Source organism: Oryctolagus cuniculus, chromosome 3, assembly GCF_051225735.1.
Source record: "Oryctolagus cuniculus isolate XC-2025 breed Fujian yellow rabbit chromosome 3, ASM5122573v1, whole genome shotgun sequence".
Lineage (NCBI taxonomy): Eukaryota > Metazoa > Chordata > Mammalia > Lagomorpha > Leporidae > Oryctolagus > Oryctolagus cuniculus.
In genome coordinates this window covers 95,249,375-95,265,922 of record NC_142869.1, presented here as the reverse complement: position 1 = coordinate 95,265,922, position 16,548 = coordinate 95,249,375, and the positions used below count along the sequence as shown (strand labels likewise).

General features: G+C 37.6%; 1 long non-coding RNA gene across 2 annotated transcripts in view; it reads right to left on the bottom strand.

Annotated features, from left to right (window-relative positions):
- The window catches only part of LOC149127435 (uncharacterized), a 73,844-nt gene extending 58,055 nt beyond the window's left edge, over positions 1-15,789 (bottom strand). For both annotated transcript variants that reach the window (XR_016231560.1, XR_016231561.1), the window contains exon 1: positions 15,603-15,789. This is a non-coding gene — a long non-coding RNA (uncharacterized LOC149127435). The remainder of the gene's footprint in view (positions 1-15,602) is intronic.
- Positions 15,790-16,548: the final 759 nt, after the last annotated feature.

The following is a 16,548-nucleotide window of genomic DNA, read 5'->3' as shown; positions in this document are numbered from 1 at the left end:
CGGATTGGTGTAGCTCTGTCCATTGAGGCCTTTGTGGGAGAAAATCAGTGGATAAAAGACCTCTCTCTCCTCTCTCTCTCTCTTTCTATCTCTGCCTCTGCCTCTCTGTAACTCTGCCTTTCAAATAAATAAATCTTTAAAAAAAGAATAATAATTGCTAAGCGTTTCAGCTCTGAAAACTCTGGCATGCACAATAAGTGTTTAACTTTTCTGTATAGATTCTTTAGATGTAAAATAGGGATGATACTAGCAAGTTCTTCCAACTGCTACTATAAAAATTAAATGAAGAAATTCAAAATGCTTAACAAGGAACTAACTACCAGTAAATATTCAATAAATGTTAGCTTTAGCAGTGTCCCAATAAATATTATAACTCAATTTGGGTTTGCTGTTGAAAATGCTAAATTAAGCACTTTGTCAAAGATAAAAACATAAAATACCACGGGGATATTTATTCGATATAAATATTTATTAAGTCTATTTTAGTGTAATATTACTTTTCTTTTAGGCTGTGTTTCATGGGTAGCAGATAGAGAATTTTCATGAACATTGACAGTTCAGATAGCTTTCTAGCATACCCAATACACACAGAATAAAAGAAATAGCCTTATATAGAAATTATTTTCTTTGCTTTGTGAGCATGTATATGTGAGTAAGCATGCAGACATACATATGTATATGCACCCCAAGAAATAATATAAAAGGCGGTGTACAGGAAATCAGGCCCATGCTTAGATTTTGGTGTGCTGCTGGAATCCTGCAATGATGTTTGGCAATTAGCATTGGCTTAATATATTTAATGACGCACTACATACCATTTAGTTGGTTTCTTGTACTAAAAAAGATGCAGAAAAAAATAATATAAAAGACTAAGGTTGAGGCCAGCACTGTGGTGCAGCATGTTAACGCCCTGGCCTGAAGCGCCGGCATCCTATATGCGCACCGGTTCGAGACCCAGCTGCTCCACTTCTGATCCAGCTCTCTGCTATGGCCTGGGAAAGCAACAGAAGATGGCCCAAGTGCTTGGGCCCCTGCACCCTTGGGGGAGAGAAGCTCCTGGCTCCTGGCTTCAGATCAGCACAGCTCCAGCCGTTGCAGCCAATTAGGAAGTGAACCATTGGATGGAAGAACTCTCTCTCTCTCTCTCTCTCTCTGTATTTCTCTCTCTCTCTCTCTGCCTCTTCTCTTTCTGTGTAACTCTGATTTTCAAATAAATAAATAAATCTTTGAAAAAAAAAAAAAAACTGGAGTGGGAGAAATGGCTATTATCCAAGGGAAGTGGTAAAGTAGAGCAGCTGCTCTTCCCTGGGCATCCCTTTTCTTTTTCTTTTTCTTTTTTTTTTTTCTTTTTTTTTTCTTTTTTTTTTTTTTTTTTTTTTTGACAGGCAGAGTGGACAGTGAGAGAGAGAGAGACAAAGAGAAAGGTCTTCCTTTTGCCATTGGTTCACCCTCCAATGGCTGCCGCAGCCGGCGCACTGCGGCCGGCGCACGGCGCTGATCCGATGGCAGGAGCCAGGTGCTTCTCCTGGTCTCCCATGGGGTGCAGGGCCCAAGCACTTGGGCCATCCTCCACTGCACTCCCGGGCCACAGCAGAGAGCTGGCCTGGAGGAGGGGCAACTGGGACAGAATCCGGTGCCCCGACCTGGGCTAGAACCCGGTGTGTCAGCGCCGCAAGGCGGAGGATTGCCTAGTGAGCCGCGGCGCCGGCGGCATCCCTTCTTTTGAGACTAAAGAGCGGGGTCAATTCTTCTTGAATATTTTGCTTGACAATGTAAAATTTAAGTTCATCACACTGGGAACAGCCCATTTCCATGGCTTTGCTTATATATTACATCAGAATTTTCAAAGACTCTTAGTTATCTACAAAAGCAAGTAATGACAAAGATTTTCCCCTAAATCTATTATTAATTTAAAAACCATATTAAGTAAAGAATCTGCCATGCTTCTATCCAGGAATGCTTCTACCACAGGAATACCAGATAATCTGATTGGCAGACACTTGAGGTATTCATCAGCCTACATTTTTAACACTATAGTAAGACTTCTGAGGCCCCAGTGGTAACAGCCCTTGTTCTGTCTAATTCCTGTATCACTGGCAGCAGTAAGTACATACAAGTGGGCAGTCCTAGAGGCAGGAAATCTGTTTTCTTCTTTCTTCATTCAGCTGGTGGGTAAATGAATTCAAGAGGGCCCAATCATAGTTTGTTCTTTTATAGGCATTCTTAAATAGAATTCCAAAACTCAGAGTAAGGAAGAATCTCCATTGGAATATCATTCATGCTATACTATGTTAAATAGTCCAGAAAGTCTTGCTCTCAGGGAAGCAAGGTTGGGGTAAGGGAAGTGGGTGAAGTACTTCCCTAGCTATTACTGAAGCACTAGTATGTTTTCCATATGACTATGGAATTTTTTTTTTTTTTATTATTTGACAGGTAGAGTTGTAGACAGTGAGAGAGACAGACAGAGAGAGAAAGGTCTTCCTTCTGTTGGTTCACTCCCCAAATGGCCAGTACGTCCAGCACTGTGCCAATCCGAAGCCAGGAGCTGGGTGCCTCTTCCTGGTCTTCTATGTGGGCGCAGGGGCCCAAACACTTGGACCATCCTCACTGCCCTCCCGGGGCCACAGCAGAGAGCTGGACTGGAAGAGGAGCAACCGGGACTAGAACCCGGCGCCATATGGGATGCTGGCGTCGCAGGCAGAGAGGATTAACCAAGTGAGCCACAACACCAGCCTGTGACTATGGAATTAACTTTACAAAAATTTCTGGAAGAAAGAAGGGATAAATTGCGGGGCTGGAAAAGTTCACCATGATCCCTTAACACAGATGATGTCTAGAAAGCCTTCCAAAATATGATGAGAGATGGGATAGATTCGAATTCACAATGAACAGAATGCAAGACTTTGCAGAAATACTACACATACATAAAGTTAATGGAAAATAGATCTTTGTAAAAAGTAAGAATGGGAATAGGAGTGGGAGGAGGAAGAAGGGTAAGAGTATAGGTGGGAGGGAGGGTAAGATGGAAAGAAACTTTGTGTATGAATTATATGAAGTTTGTATACCTTAAATAAAATGTTTCCAGGTAAAAAGAATAAAAAATAAAAAGAAGTGTTTCTATAAGTGCAAATAATTTTTAAAATCCATATTTTTTCTGAATATACATATTCTATAACTTTTTGAAGAGAACAAAATACTACACATACATACACACACATACAAAATTTATGTTAAACAGTGCCTGATATTAAAAGTATATAGAGGGGCCGGGGCTGTGGTGTAGCAGGTAAAGCCATTGCCTGCAGTGCTGGCATCCCATATCGGTGCCAGTTCGAGTTCCAGCTGCTCCACTTCTGATCAAGCTCTCTGCTATGGCCTGGGAAAGCAGCAGAACTTGGCCCATGTCCTTAGGCCACTGCACCTATGAGAGACCCGAAAGAAGCTCCTGGCTCCTGGCTTTGCTTCAGACATTGTGGCCATCTGGGAAATGAACTAGCAGATGGAATACTTCTCTCTCTCACTCTCTGCCTCTGCCTCTCTATAACTCAGTCTTTCACATAAATAAATAAATACATCATTTTTTTAAAAAAAGTATATATAGAAATTAGGGACAATCAAGCTAAAACAGCCAGAATATTTAGTGACAGTTATCTTATATGATTGCCTACTGGATTTTAAGCATTGCCTTTAACTTGTGACCATCATAAACATTTCAGGAATCAAAACCAGTTCTGGGTAACACAGTGTGAAAAGCTTAGAAAATCTGGATGTTCCCAAATTTCTGTTCAGCTTTTGTGAATTTTCTGGCTCTAGGTTGATACAATCATTGATTCATGGGAAGTTTCTTCAACAACCATGATTTTTCATGTATTCATTTATTCACAATTTACCTTACTCTAAAAAGATCTGAGGCAACAACATACCATGACTAACTACCTTAGAGGAAGTTCTGGTCCTGAGATTAATTTGCTTTTCTATTTTTAAAAAATATGTATTTTAGAAGATCAGTATTTTTTTGAAGTCCATCTGCTAAAATGAGGAGAAGGAATTGGAATTGCACATTAATATTTTCCCATAACCATTTAATAATAATCCAGTTAATTTATTTAATTCCTGCTATGTAAGTAGGTGAATTTATAATACTTCTTACATCAATATGATACCTAATGTATTTTAACGTTCAGTATCTCATTTGCTCCTCTAAATATGGAGTAGGATACCTGAGGAAAATGGTCATACATACTCTATAACATTAGCAAAAACCAAGCCTCAATAACATTGAGTAAATCATGAAATCAGAGTCCCTGACTGACAGTCTAGTTATCTTCCCATTGCCCTGTCACCTGCTCTCTAAGGTACAGGAATTAACTCCACTCTGCTAGCTTTCTTCAGTAAGACTTCTTTATAAGAATACATATTTATCCTATCATACTTGATCAACAGTGGAAAAACATTTAAAGATCATTGAATAAGACACTACATACGTGTTCAATTTTCCATCACCTACGCTTCCAGGTTGCTAGGACACTGCCATCTGCCAAGAACATTTTCATAAATTGCTCATGATCCCCTTCCTTTTCAAGATGTCTCTTTCTACTATCACCAGATTTGGTAGAATGGAATCATCTCCAGGAAGCAAAATAGCTCACCATGTAGTTGTTACAGCAGTCTGTGTTTTTGCCTATTGCAGCATTAAGCTTTTCCTGGAAGTTAGGATTCTTTTTCCCAGGCTGGCAACATGCAGACATGATAAAAGAAAGTAACTGACAGAAGTAGAGAAAAGAAACAATGCACGGGGCTGCTTAAGGATGGGAAAGCATATCTCAATTCCTCTTTCTCTCTCCCCCCACCTCCTTCTCTTTCTCTCCCCCCACCTGCCTCCTTCCCATCTCTTGTTCCCAGAGAAACAGACACATAAATCAGAATCAAAAACAGTCCTTGTCTCAACTCAGACAATCCAGAAGTATTATTTGGAAAAAGCAACTTGATAACTAATAATTAAACAATGGATACAAACAAATAACATTCTTTTTGGAAATTCTAGAGAATACCTGACTGATGAAAATTGTGAACCTTTGATATAAAAAAGAAACCCAGGACGAGTCATGTAAACTTATCAATGGAAGGAAAAAAGATTGGAATTATCACAGTTAGGATAATCACACGTCATAGTTGCCCTGGATCAGTCCTGGTTCAAACTTCAAAAGGAGCACAATTGCATCCCAGTTACTCTTAAAGGAGTATTTGGACAAAACATTATATATGTGGTCACTCTAGCTATAAAGATTGAAGCCATCTTATTCCTATGCATTTCAAAAAGAGAAACAGAGGTAGTGTGTCAGAAAGCTAGGAACATGCCTTTCCCTTTATGACAGCTCACGACAAAAAGGCAAATGCAGTGGCCTCAACTGATATGTTTATTTATAAAATTGGGTAACAACCCACAAAATCGTTCTGCATTACTTAGAGGAAATCAAGATCTTTCATCACAGAAATGAAGAAAAGCATAGAAGGGAAGATAGAATTGGCAACATCCCCTGAAACTCAGTTTCAGCAAAGTTAACACAGAATCCTCAACCAATGCCATGGCACGTGAGAGCCTTTCCACATGCCAGACAAACCATGCTAGCAAGAATCCTGGTCCAAACTGGGATTGTGAGTATATTTGTATTTTCCCTGCTTTAAGAGAAGACTAGCAGAATTTTTCTTGTAAATGTAGGGATGCATAATCACACGTTGTTTTACATAAACATGTATTCCAATTTACATAAATTTGCATAACATTTTCCCCAAAAAACTAGCTCTGAATATGTAAAACAAATTAATCTGTGTTCTCTAATATAATTGTATTCAAATATGAAATCCAGGGCTACCATAAGAGGTAGGCTTACCAGATATAGCAATGGCTTCCCTCCAACATTTTACTGAAAATAGATAATAGTTATAGATTAGATAAAACTTGGATATTTCCAGAAACTAATTAGAAGCATTCCAAAAAAACTGCTGATGAAATAATCCTCAGTTGGAATAAGTAGATGCAGTACTTGTCACAATTCACTAAGGATTAATATTATGGAGTCTGTTTGCCAAGTTCTTTATAGCCTTGTTCAACTCTGGTTTTTCAAGTTTCTTTGCTTTAGAATGCGAGACTTTAAAGTAAAAAAAAAAAAAGAATGGTTTTCAATATGCATTTTTAACAAAAATATATAGGAAATTTTTATAATTATTATAACTGAAAGAAGCAATGACATTAAGTTTACTTACTGATTGCCAAGAAAAAGTCTTAGGTTTGGTCCTCTCCTCTTACAAATATAAACACAGGAGGGAGAATTAGTCTTTTCCTTCTTTTCTTTCATAAATAAACTTCCACTTGGTAAATAAGTATTTCTGTGCTGTAAAATAGTCTAAGTATTCTGGTTTGTTTTATGTGTTTTCTTTTTTGAAAGGAGGATTTCCATAAATGAATATGAAAAGCACAATGAAGTCTTAACTAAAACCCTTTTATGGCCCACACAGATGTGGGCTTTCTGGCTACTTAGGTTAGATCCTTAGCTGGCAACTCTTAGTATCTTAACATGCAAAGAAATTTTTTGCAGAAAAGAAAATGGTGAGAAGATGGTAAAGATAATGATTTTGAACCACTCAAAAAAGGAGCATAGATTAAAGTAATCCCATTAATACAAAAAGTCAGATCATGCCACTCGCTTGCTCAAACAGTTTCAGAAAGTTTCCCATCATCCTGAGAATGAAATCTAACTTTACCAAGGCCCAGAAACTCTACACAAGTCAGCTTCTAGCTTTGACTCTGGTCTCAGTGAATCCTCACCTCACTCCATTCCCTCCGTACCTCACGGTCTTGTTGCCAATTCTGCCATGAATGTAGGGAGAGGGAGATTGGAAAAGGTCAAGCGAAATATAAAGCTCTCTGTTTCCAGGATTCAGCCACTTTCCTTGAGTGAACAACCCTTAGATTTTTATGTATATTTGATTAATTTCCAGAATTCCAAAAGAAGCTGGTTTTGATTATTTATGCGTGGTTCTTGCTGCTTTTGTTAAAAGGAAATTTATTAGATATCTTGCTTCATCATTCTGGAAATTCTTTTCTGTACATTCTTCTCTAAAAGTCACAAAAACTTGATAAATGGTAGTTTGCTAATAACTAGCTGAATGTGGTTGCAGAAATTGAAGTAGACATTTTTGTACTCTATTTAACATTTAACCATGAAATTTAAATTTTCCTTGATATATTAGACTGAATTTTATTCATTCAACAAATGTGTGTTGAACCACTCACTATCTTGTATCAATCACTGTTCTAGGCACTAGGGATATGGCCAAAATGGCAAAGTGACATTTGTGCAGAAGCCCTAATGAATTGAGGGAATGGGCTATGGGTTCACCTGAAGGACAATAATTCCAGGTTGTCTATAACAGACAAACTTTAGATTCAGTGACAAAGTCACATTAAAAGTAAAAACATGAAGGCAATACATCATATTGTCTAACTCAACAGAGTTAGAGTGGTTATAGTGATAGCATATGAAATAGACTTTTAAAATACTATTACCAGAGACATTTATATTTATAGAAGGGTCAATTCATCAGCAGGAGAACAATTTCTACAATATATGCTCTTAAAAACAGAGAGAAAAATTCTGGAGGCAAAATTGCCAGTAATTATGGGAATAACAGATAACTCAGTGATGATAGCTGGAAATTCATTATTCACTTTTAATAATTAATATAAATATTGGGAGAAAAATCAATAAGGAAGTGAATCTTGAGCAATACTATTAGCAAGCTAGACTTAACCGACTATGAAGTAATATAGACAATCTACTCAACAGCAGCAGCAAAGTTATTCAAGCACACACAGAGCATTCTCGAGGATAGACCAAAAACAAGGCCGTAAAACGTGCTTTAAGCCACTTAAAGAGAATAGAGTGATACAATCTATAATAGCAGAATGAAATCTGGAAAGTTGTCATTTGAGAAAAAATGGTCATTTTTGTATTAGAATACTTATTTGCCGTAATATGTTATTTGTGTTAATATGTAATGGATTTATTTCTGTTAGTTTTAAATCATTTAATTAACATTTTATTCTCAGTTTTATTTCCTATTATGGTAAAAATTGGTTGATGTAGTCAGATAAAGAAAAGTCCTTTGGGAAAATTCAATAATTTTAAAGAGGATTCTGTTGACAGGAAGTTTGAGAACCACTGATTTTGGCCAATAATTCAATAGGTATATTTGAGAGTATTCCATAATTGTCATTAAACTACATGTATACAAGCAACTATTTGCAATGATCCCTTTGGGAAAAGAAACTTAATCATTTCCAATATTTCATACTGCTTTAAAGCCTCAGAAATGAGATATAAGTTATGTTTGAAAAAGTGAATGGAGTACAATGTGAATGGAGCATGAAAAGAATGTCTGGGTAGCAGAGGAGAAATAAAGAGATATATGCCAAGAACACCTGTTGTTGGAGAGAGGACACATGAGAGAGTAACAAGTGCATGCAAACATTATCACCGAAGTTCTAATCAGTGAGCGACCATTTTCTTGTACTCTGGAAGTCAGACTCGGTACAACATTCCCTCTTGACATGCAGAATCAACCCCACTGAAATGTTTTTAACAATTTCAGCAATTTCAAAATATGTACCTGCTCTTGCAATCGATGGATATTATTCAGCTCCTTGAAAACGAAAACTGTAAGGCTTCAGGTATTTTCATTCTAAGCAAGTGAAGGGAATTTATGAATGTGCAGTTCTACACCCAGAAAGCAATCACCACTAGTTAGACAAGGAAAAATAAAATCCACTTCAAATAAAGCAACACGATTCCTCATTGCCACCTCCAACTCTCTGGGTTTAGGAAGACCTAACCCCTACCATTTTCTAATCTCCAGCAGGGATTTCATACCTAACAGCTGCTATTTAGGTAGCCCCTTATGCTATGAAATTCAAACCCTCATTTTATCTCCTTTCCCTACAGCAAAAATTGCAATATCTCACACCCAAGCTCCAGCTGTCAGATTCACACATCATTTCTATTTCAATGGCTAGAATAATCCCTTGCTCCCTTGTTTTCACTGAAAAAGAATGTGCCAGCTTTACAAAAAAAAAAAAAAAAAAAAAAAAAAGGAACAGGGAAAAGGCATTTGCCTAAACTCAAATACTCAAAGGGGTGCAAACAGCTTGAAGAACTGTGATGCATTGTTGAAGGCATTTTGAATGCAAAGCATAGTTTTCTTTTTTGAAGTGTGTCTAAACACTCAGATTTGTATAAATATATATATAGATGGACATGAGACTTTACAGACCTTTCTTTTTCAGAAAGCACTACATAAGTCAGAGAAGAGATATACACATATCTTTGCCAATATAGACTTGTGTCCATATCTAGGGCATACATTATCAGGAAAATATTTATTTTTAACAAATATGAGATACAATTTTAATTTTCCTCATCCACTACTGTAATGGCAACCTTTAGCATGGTAGTTTTATTTCTTACAGTTAGAAAGCCAAATTCCAAAGCAGCCCAGGGAGCAGGGTGCCCCTAGTGATAGTTAAAATAAGCAATCCCTGAAGCCATCACTTGTAAATTGTCACACAGATGCAACCTCAGCTGTCCCTAGCTTGAATGGGAAGAGTCAAATGATCTCTGTTGGGAGAACAGAGGCTCTTAATGAGTTCGGTGTCTGAGTCTGCAAGAAGGAATACTTGAAGAAAGGGGCCCTAGGAAATCTCTTAGGTGCTTCCTGAACGCTGGCACTGACGTACCCACCTGAAACCAAAAATGCCCTTCCAGGGCGCAGAGGACTGAGATTTGCAGGAAAAAATAAAGAATCCTCAGTCTTAAACACGAGCCTGAGGATTCTTTGTAAGAAATGATAAGCATTTGTAAGGGTCTAATTCCAAAAACATGAAAATAAGTTAGAATTATCCAGTAAATTCTTCTCTCAAGATTTCTTTTTAACCAACCTTGCTTTTCAATTCCTAAAGCCCGTGGAATAACTATGATGCATTCTGGATGATCTCCTCTCCATAGTCCATAGAACGGCTTTTCGTTTTCTCTTTGCACCACTCCTTTGTTCTAAAACTTGCACTGGTTTCTCTAACTTCAGCTTGGCATACTGTATTATTCATAACAGCGTTCAGTTTAGCTACCCAGACTCACCTCTTTGAGCTCTTGATGAGCAACCCAGGATGATTCCTCACTGTTTCTCTCCAGACTACATTCTGACTACCTTCCTATCACACTAGTTATAGCCTCAGCTGAGTAGGTGCAGAAGACAGGACCATTTTCCTTTACCGAATGCTGTCTCCTCTCCATGCAGCCAAGTCACACCAAAATTCCAAGTTCCTGCAGAGGTCCATGAGGCACATCCTAGAACCACCAACTTTTACTAATCTTCCTGACATCGAGAGGTTACTTTGCTATGTAAGTTTTATAGATAAGAAAAATAAGCATAGGTACAAAACAAATACGTTAATAACAAGAGATTTTTTCCTACATATAATAACTTAGATACTCAATTAAGAAATGAAGGTGTATTAGATCATTTAGAAAGTAATTATTAAATTATTCTTAAAAATAAAATAGCAACAATCACAAAAACCAACGTATCTAAAGGATAAAACTCTTTACCTTTGAAAATACACATAACTTAATCTCTTTAAAAGCAGAAGTTGCCTTCCTGTAATAAATGTTTATGGATGAGAACCTTTTTAAAAATTTTTGAGGGTCAAAACTATAATAGGCCTTGTAATAATCTTTACCTTTTTTACAGCACAGATACAATCTCTACTTACAAAACTTGAAACTTTACGCTAAATGAAAAACAGCAACTGTTTTTGCTTTAAGGTAGTTTGCCAACTTCAGAAAAATATCTCCAATTCTCTGAACAGATGGCAAGGCCACCTTTAAAAAATATTAAGCATGCTAAAATAGATACAAACTGATAGTTCTCCTCCTGATAAACGCTGCTATGGACAACTGAATGCCTCCCATTCTGTTTCAGTAATAAATCACTTCCCTGACTTGAGTTAGTAATGAGATTTTTAATCATGTGGATTGAACATATCCTCCAGTTAATAAAAAACGTATCACCTCCTTTTTATCTTTAATAAAAGATTTGTACACTGCTCAAATGATTGGTATTACATTTTTAAAGAACCTGAGATTGATGTTTTTCAATTCTCCTTTCCATTTTTCTGGGCTTTTATAATTCAAAGGTAATATGCCCTGCAATTAATAATTCATAAGGTAATTTTAAGGCTTTTATTCAGAAACCTCTTTCCTATTGACTTTAGAATGTGTCATAAAAATGCAGGTATTAATAACTTGCTGATTCCCAGTCTATACAGATGAGGTCCTTGAATTTAAACAACTCAAGATGGGTGCTTCAAAAATCAGAAGTCATTTTGAACTTTAAGGTACATAAAAAACAAATATTTTTTTCAAGTGCAATTTATATCATTATATTTCTCTAAACTGACAATTAACTACAGGCAGATTTCTCTTATTATTCAGGTGATGCTCAGAATTTATTTTTTTTTCAGTGTGAGAATTATTTTGAGCAGTAAATCAAGGGCAAACAGTTCTATTTGAAAACCAATTTTTTTAACTACTGCTGTAAAAGTGTATTCAAGCATCTGAAATCTCTGAAAGATTAATTCAAAGACTCTTTTACTTGAAGGTAAAGCTTTACTTCTCTCATTATTTTTTTCAGGCACAACAGACAGTATGTATGAGGAGAGGAGCAAAGGAAAATAATTCCCATTTTTTCTCTTTTAAACATATTCTTGCATACTTTTCTGGAACTGTCTTTGATCAGAGTGTATAAGGGTATCACTTAGCCATGTTTGTTAAGAAGTGCTCCTTCCAAGGGCACTAAGAAAATCTGTTAGCATTTAATGGCTGGTAACTTTCATTCTATTCTCATAAAACTGCCAGGCATCAAATAAGAATGATTATGCATGGCAAAATGCATTGTTAATATAAATGATGTCAGAGATTTGAGGACTTATCATCATCTGCCAAATACCCCACATTTGTCTTATGGAAGTTTGGTTGAGTACAGATGGGAAAATACAAACCTGTCTCTGATGGTTGAAGAACAATTGAAAGTGCATTAGGATGCTGAATAAGCAATGATACTCTAGTTTCAAAAATAAATCATGGTGGGGCCTGCGTTGTGGCAAGTAGGTAAAGCTGCCACCTGTGATGCCAGCATCCCATATGGGAGCCAGTTTGAGTTCTGGCTGCTCCACTTCCAATCCAGCTCCCTGTTAATGGCCAGGGAAAAGCAGTGGAAGATGACCTAAACGCTTGGCCCATGGCCAACCATGTGGGAAACCCTGAAGAAGTTCCTGGCTCATGGCTTCAGCCTGGCTAATGCTCGCCACTGCACCCATCTGGGATGGAAAATTCTCTCTCTCTTTCTCTCTCCCTCCATCCCTCCCTCCCTCTTTTTCTCTCTTTCTCTATAACTCTTTCAAATAAATAAATAAATAAATCTTTAAAAAATAAATCATGGCAACAAATAAGGAATACATTGCCATAACTCCATAGTACTTTGTGAACAAGAACAGTTGTGGACCCACCCTGCATTTCACAGGACTTGGAATTCATGATAAGGATCAGGAAGTACCGAAAAATAATATCTGAGATGTAGAGAGCAATAACTGACCCATTCAGGCATCTGAAGTCTCTGTCCCTCTAATTCTTCACCTATAAAATAAAGCAGCCACTACTCCTTCTTAATCTAGATATTATGAAAATGGTTTAGATAAAATCAATACAACTGAGTTATGTTTCTGCTATTACAAAATATGGCTAACAATCAGTTTCTTTCCTTACATATAAACAAAGCTTAAAACCATTTTAATCAAAATTATATGTCAGGGGACTCTAAGGTGCTTAAAGAATGTTTTTCTGCCCCAAAGCTAAAATCTTAGCTCTACCGCGCTTAGACCAAGTATCTAGTAAGGAATGCAGTCTGAGTCTTAACTGCAGAAGATGGATGTGCAGCTATTATCCAGCTAAAGGAAGCATCACATTTTACTTACCTTGGATTAAGACATGGCACAAGAAGCAGAGAAAAAGTTTGCTAGAGCAAATATAAGACATGAAAAAATCATGTCACAAAACTTGATTTTATACTTTTTGAAAAATAACTATTTTTGTTCATTCACTCAGGACTGGGCATACACATAACAGTTCCATATAGAAAAAAGATTAGCTCCCTGTGCTTTAGAGGGTTGTACACAGACACCAGTGAGACACACAAATGAAGAAATTTGTGTTCTATAAGATTGCATATGCTATATCAGAAGCATATGAAAACATAGACCCACAAAGAAGAATCAAATCTGTTGGAGTGCCAAGGTATGGAGAGGTATTCAAAAATCTTGTAATGCAGTGAATGCTGAAAGACAAGTGGGCTTTCATCAGGTTAACGGGGATATAAAGAAAGCCACTCCAGGCACATGTGAAAACAAGAGCAAAGTCAGCACAGACTGAAAATTATGCTGAAGTAATGACTGACTTGTAGGATGTGGAAAGCTTGGAGGAGATTCTGCAAAAGGGAAATGCTTGAGAGACCATCAGAACCTTTCCACCAAATTAGATTTGGGACCAGTATTGTACTATAGTAGGTTAAGCTGCTGCTGCTTACCCTGGTTTCTTGTTCTGCTTCCAATCTAGATCCCTGCTAATGCACCTAAGCACTGGAAAATCTTGCTATCCATTTGGGATATCGGAGTGGAATGGAATTCCTATCTCCTACCTTCAGCCTGGCCCAGTATCAGCTGTTACTGCCATTTGAGTGACTGAATCAGTGGATGAAAGCTTGCTATCTGCCTCCCCAGCCTTTGCAAATATATAAATAAATGTTTTTAAATAATCCCTTCGAGTTTGCTCAGTGGGCAAGTTTGAGTCACTGAAGGGCTATAAGCATGGGTAATTACGTGACTGATGCTTCATTTTAGGAAGACCACACTGGAAACAGCATGAAGAATAGACTAGAAAAGCAAAATGTAGAGATTCGGAGGATACTTAGGAAGAGCTTCTGGAAATAGTCAAGATGGTGGCTCATTGGGCTGACTGTAGGTGGAAGAAACAGAGAAGGATTTACTAAATAGTAAGATAGTGGTACCCGAGCATGTAAGACTGACTGGATTCATGGGAGGGAGGAAGGAGGGAAAAGGGGGTGACTTCAGGATGACTTTCCAATTTCTTATTTGCTAACTAGACAGAGATGCCTCCCGTGGAAGTGGGAAGTTAGAAGAGGTGTAAATTTGTACTCACAGTAAGTTCAGTTATTTAGCATGTGGCATTTGACTTCCTAAAGGCACGGTTGCAAAATTCCAGGAGACAGTTTGAATGTACAGGTCTGGAACTACCAAGAAAGTGCTAAGCTGGGAAGGTAGAGTCAGGGTTTCTACTAGGAATAGTTATGCTTTGAGACTGAGTGAGACCACATGAAGGGAATATATCTTTGTATCAGAATCACTCAAATGTATATTTTAAAAGAACCTATTCCCAAGCTCTTTCACAAATCTATTGGGTCAGATCTTGCATTTGTACTCAAGAATCTACATATCAACATCTTAAAGGTATTGTTATAGTTACTCAAATTTGGCAGAAGAAATTTTTTTTATTTCATGTTCATGGCTTAATCCTGTGCTTCTTGAAGAATACCTGACACATAGCAGGTTTTCATGAATATTTGCATTGGCCAAATGAATGACTGAATGAAAAAATAAAGAGCTAAAAATATTTCAAATACATCTTATCTCCTATGTATTCCTTAAATAAATAATTTTTCTTTGATATACTAGAAATATATCTTTATGGATTTATACTATCTCATGTACTGTACTCATAACAAAACTAAACATATTTTTCTCTTTTTCTAACATTACATGAGATTGGTAAGGGAAATGTGGAAACCTCCCTCCATAAAGCCATTTAATATATACTGTTTTTCACTTTTTAAAGAATAAGTATTTAGAGATTTTAACCCATAAAATTATTTTTAGGGCTGTGGGTATCATCTGCATAGCCTTTCATTTTCTGTATCTTTCTATTCATTCTAAGTCCCCTCCACTATACATTAAAACAATACAAAAAAAGTCCCATATGATATTCTTGAAACTTCAGTTACTAACCTCATTGCCCCTGACTACAGTCTCCAAATTCCAACTCCAAACTCCATCTTCCTTTGTTCAAGCATTGCTTTTTATCTGTTTCCTTTTCTCTGGCTGATTTTTTTGCCTTCTCATTTCAAATGCCCACCTGCTTTCTCTGCTCTTGAAATCAAATGGGTTGTTAGCAAGCACAGAGATAAGAGACCTTGTTAGCTGCTGGAGAGGAGTTCTGAAGTGACGTGCATTGTCTGCCTTCAGTCTACAGGTCACCTCAGACCAGCAGGAAGAGAAATGAAACTCTCCATTCCCCGTATGAAGGCATTTTGTCTGTGAGTCAGCACCCCAGTGACAGCCCAAGCTCAGATTGGGTACACGCTGAAAACTCTCCACATCCCCTTTTTCTGATATGATGGACACAAAGAGAAAAGAGACTCACTTTTGAAAGTAACTGAACCTTCTTGAAAAGTATATCAAACTCAGAATCCTCCCAGGCACCAGGTACCTCATTTTTCCAGCTTCATCCCGGCCAGGCTATTTGACCCCGCTTATTTGGTGGGAGTCTTCAGGGAGCCTCTGCTCTGATTGAATGCAGCTGCAGCCTAATGGCCAGCTGTCCTCTCAACCCCTGATCAAGACCTTCCAAAGATCCCATCAGAAACTCCCCGTGAGTGGTGTATGGTATCAGAGACCTGAGTGTGCTCCAATTTGTCACGGCACTGATTAAGTGGATACATAACAGATGGTGTCCTGCTTTAGATGGAGATGAATAGGTGAGAAATTGTCTGGCTATGTTGAATTTTTTTAATTAAAAAAAAGAATGGGAAAATAATCTGCAGCTGGTATGTCATTTTTACCCCATAGGCACCGTTTTGTTTCATTCAATTACAAAAGCCAAGGGGAGAAAATCCAAACTCTCAATTTGGGGCAAATCCAAGAATGCATTTGCTCTGTTATATTACTATAGGAATAGAAAGTAATTTCTTTTTGTAACAATATTTATTTATTTGAAAAGGAGAGAGACAGGGAAAGAGAGGGGGAGAGACAGAGAGAAGAAGAGACAAATCTATATGTTGGTTCACTCCCCAAATGACTGCCACGCCTTGGCTGGGCCTTCAGAAGCCAGGAGCCTAGAATTCCATTTGAGCTCCCCTGTGGGTGGCAGGGATGCAAGTAACTTGGGCCATCCTCCACTGCCTTCTCAGGCACGTTATCATGGAGCTGGTACTGGAGCAGAGCAGCCAGGACTCAAACAGGGATGCCCCTGTTTGCAGGTGGTGGCTTAACTAGCTCTACCACTAACAGAACTAGAAGGTAATTTCCTTAGAAATAGTCACGTGTGCTTAGTTTTAGTTTTTGTCCTTCAAAATGGACAGCAGCAGAAT